At 40.5% G+C, this 4,209-nt stretch overlaps 1 non-coding gene across 1 annotated transcript; it reads right to left on the bottom strand.

Annotated features, from left to right (window-relative positions):
- Nucleotides 1-251: 251 nt before the first annotated feature.
- On the bottom strand, nucleotides 252-359 carry LOC130947853 (small nucleolar RNA R71). The gene has a single exon (XR_009072828.1). It is a non-coding gene; the product is annotated as a small nucleolar RNA R71 (small nucleolar RNA).
- Nucleotides 360-4,209: the final 3,850 nt, after the last annotated feature.

The following is a 4,209-nucleotide window of genomic DNA, read 5'->3' as shown; positions in this document are numbered from 1 at the left end:
AACAGAATTGCAAGTTCCATGGACTTCCATTGGAAGATTCTCATCAGTTTTTAGCTGAATTCTTGCAAATCTGTGACACAGTCAAGACTAATGGGGTAGACCCTGAGGTCTACAGACTGATGCTATTCCCTTTTGCTGTAAGAGACAGAGCTAGAATATGGTTGGATTCACAACCTAAAGATAGTCTGGACTCTTGGGAAAAGCTAGTCAATGCCTTCTTGGCAAAGTTCTTTCCACCTCAAAAATGGAGTAAGCTTAGAGTGGAAGTCCAAACCTTCAGACAAAAGGATGGAGAATCCCTCTATGAAGCTTGGGAAAGATACAAACAATTGATCAGAAAATGTCCTTCTGACATGCTTTCTGAATGGAGCATCATAGGTATTTTCTATGATGGTCTCTCTGAACTATCCAAGATGTCTTTGGATAGCTCTGCTGGAGGATCTCTTCATTTGAAGAAGACGCCTACAGAAGCTCAAGATCTGATTGAAATGGTTGCAAATAACCAATTCATGTACACTTCTGAAAGAAATCCTATGAACAATGGGACAAGTCAGAAGAAAGGAGTTCTTGAGATTGATGCTCTGAATGCCATACTGGCTCAGAACAAGATATTGACTCAACAAGTCAATTTGATTTCTCAAAGTCTGTCTGGAATGCAAAATGCACCAAGCAGTACTAAGGATGCTTCATCTGAGGAAGAAGCCTATAATCCTAAGAACCCTTCAATGGAAGAGGTGAATTACCTAGGAGAACCCTATGGAAACACCTACAATTCTTCATGGAGAAATCACCCAAATTTCTCATGGAAGAATCAAGAGAGACCTCAACAAGGTTTCAATAACAATAATGGTGGAAGAAACAGGTTTAACAATGACAAGCCTTTCCCATCATCTTCTCAGCAACAGACAGAGAGTTCTAAGCAGAATACCTCTGACTTAGCAACCATGATCTCTGATCTAATCAAAACCACTCAAAGTTTTATGACTGAAACAAGGTCCTCCATCAGCAATTTGGAAGGACAAGTGGGTCAGCTGAGCAAGAAAATTACTGGACTCCCTCCTAGTACTCTCCCAAGCAACACAGAAGAAAATCCAAAAGGAGAGTGCAAAGCCATAAACATGGCCGAATATGGAGAGGAAAGAGAGAAGGTGGACGCCACTGAGGAAGACCTCAATGGGCATGCACCAACCTCCTCTGAGTTCCCCAATGAGGAACCATGGGAATCTGAGGCTCAAAATGAGACCATAGAGATTCCATTGGACTTACTTCTGCCTTTCATGAGCTCTAATGAGTATTCTTCCTCTGAAGAGGATGAGTATGTCACTGAAGAGCAAGTTGCTAAATACCTTGGAGCAATCATGAAGCTAAATGACAAGTTATGTGGAAATGAGACTTGGGAGGATGAACCTTCTTTGCTCACCAAAGAACTGGATGACTTGTCTAGGCAGAAATTACCTCAAAAGAGACAAGATCCTGGGAAGTTTTCCATACCTTGTACCATAGGCACCATGACCTTCAAGAAGGCCCTGTGTGACTTAGGGTCAAGTGTGAACCTCATGCCTCTCTCAGTAATGGAGAAGCTAGGGATCTTTGAGGTACAAGCTGCAAGAATCTCACTAGAGATGGCAGACAACTCAAGAAAACAAGCTCATGGACTTGTAGAGAATGTTTTGGTAAAAGTTGAAGACCATTACATCCCTACTGATTTCATAGTCCTAGAGACTGGGAAGTGCATGGATGAATCCATTATCCTTGGCAGACCCTTCCTAGCCACAGCAAAGGCTGTGATTGATGTTGATGGAGGTGAACTGATCATTCAAGTGAATGAAGAATCCTTTGTGTTTAAGGCTCAAGGATACCCCTCTGTCATCATGGAGAAGAAGCATGAAGAGCTTCTCTCAAATCAGAGACAAACAGAGCCCCCACAGTCAAACTCTAAGTTTGGTGTTGGGAGGCCACAACCAAACTCTAAGTTTGGTGTTGAACCCCCACATTCAAACTCTAAGTTTGGTGTTGGGAGGTTCCAACATTGCTCTGAGTATCTGTGAGGCTCCATGAGAGCTCTCTGTCAAGCTACTGACATTAAAGAAGCGCTTGTTGGGAGGCAACCCAATGATTATATTTTCCTTTGTTATTTTATGTTTTTTTAGGTTGATGATCATAAGAAGTCAAAAAATCAATTGAAAAAGCAAAAACAGAATGAAAAACAGGAAGAAAAACAGCACACCCTGGAGGAAGAACTCACTGGCGTTTAAACGCCAGTGAGACTAGCAATTGGGCGTTTAACGCCCAGTCTGGCACCATTCTGGGCGTTTAACGCCAGAAAGGGGCACCAGACTGGCGTTAAACGCCAGAAAAGGGCAAGAACCTGGCGTTAAACGCCAGGAATGGGCACCAGCCCGGCGTTTAACGCCAGAAATGGCTCAAAACGTGATTTTTGATGCCATTTGGTGCAGGGATGACTTTTCCTTGACACCTCAGGATCTGTGAACCCCACAGGATCCCCACCAACCTACCACACTCTCTCTTCTTCTTCACCCATTCACCAATCACCTCAATAACTCTTCCCCATAAACCCTTCTTCACTCCTTCATTTTCACACCACCTAAACACCACTTCTTCCCCTAATGGCCGAAACACAAAGCCATTCCCTTCTTCCTCATTTCTTCTTCTTCTACTCTCTTCTTTCTTCTTTTGCTCGAGGACGAGCAAACCTTTTAAATTTGGTGTGGTAAAAGCATTGCTTTTTGTTTTTCCATAACCATTTATGGCATCCAAAGCCGGTTCAACTGAGAAGGCATGACCTCAAGCCCATCACTAAGAAGAAGATGGAGCAAACAAGAGACCCCTCTCATCAAGAAATCCCTAAGATACCTCAAGGGATGCACTTTCCTCCATAAAACTATTGGGAGCAATCAACACCTCCCTAGGAGAATTGAGTTCCAACATGGGACAACTAAGGGTGGAGCACCAAGAACACTCCATTCTCCTCCATGAAATTAGAGAAGATCAAAGGATCATGAGAGAGGAGCAACAAAGACAAGGAAGAGACATTGAGGAGCTCAAGCACTCCATAGGATCTTCAAGAGAAAGAAAGAGCCGCCATCACTAAGGTGGACCCGTTCTTTAATCTCCTTGTTCTTTATTCTTCTGTTTTTCGAAAATTATGCTTATGTTTGTCCATGTTTGTGTCTTATGATCATTAGTGTCTTAGTGTCTATGCCTTAAAGTTATGAATGTCCTATGAATCCATCACCTCTCTTAAATGAAAACTGTTTTTATTACAAAAGAACAAGAAGTACAGGATTTCAAATTCATCTTTAAAACTAGCTTAATTAGTTTGATGTGGTGACGATACTTTTTGTTTTCTGAATGTATGCTTGAACAGTGCATATGTCTTTTGAATTTGTTGTTCATGAATGTTAAAATTGTTGGCTCTTGAAAGAATGATGAAAAAGGAGACATGTTACTGAGGATCTGAAAAATCATAAAAATGATTCTTGAAGCAAGAAAAAGCAGTGAACACAAAAAAAAAAAGAGAAAAAGGAGAAAAACGAAAAAAAAGGGGAGAAAGAAAAAGAAAAAGAAAAAGAAAGAAATAAAGTTGTGATCCAAGGCAAAAAGAGTGTGCTTAAGAACCCTGGACACCTCTAATTGGGGACTCTAGCAAAGCTGAGTCACAATTTGAAAAGGTTCACCCAATTATGTGTCTGTGGCATGTATGTATCCGGTGGTAATACTGGAAGACAGAGTGCTTTGGGCCACGGCCAAGACTCAATAAGTAGCTGTGTTCAAGAATCATCATACTTAACTAGGAGAATCAATAACACTATCTGGATTCTGAGTTCCTAAAGAAGCCAATCATTCTGAATTTCAAAGGATAAAGTGAGATGCCAAAACTGTTCGGAGGCAAAAAGCTACTAGTCCCGCTCATCTAATTTGGAGCTATGTTTCATTGATAATTTGGAGTCTATAGTATATTCTCTTCTTTTTATCTTATTTGATTTTCAGTTGCTTGGGGACAAGCAACAATTTAAGTTTGGTGTTGTGATGAGCGGATAATTTATACGCTTTTTGGCATTGTTTTTAGTATGTTTTTAATAGTTTTAGTTGAGTTTTTATTATATTTTTATTAGTTTTTAGTTAAAATTCACTTTTCTGGACTTTACTATGAGTTTGTGTGTTTTTCTGTGATTTCAGGTATTTTCT

This window comes from Arachis stenosperma, chromosome 1 (genome assembly GCF_014773155.1).
Source record: "Arachis stenosperma cultivar V10309 chromosome 1, arast.V10309.gnm1.PFL2, whole genome shotgun sequence".
NCBI classification, from domain to species: domain Eukaryota; kingdom Viridiplantae; phylum Streptophyta; class Magnoliopsida; order Fabales; family Fabaceae; genus Arachis; species Arachis stenosperma.
Note: the sequence above shows the minus strand (reverse complement) of the source record. Positions and strands in the feature narration are given on the sequence as shown.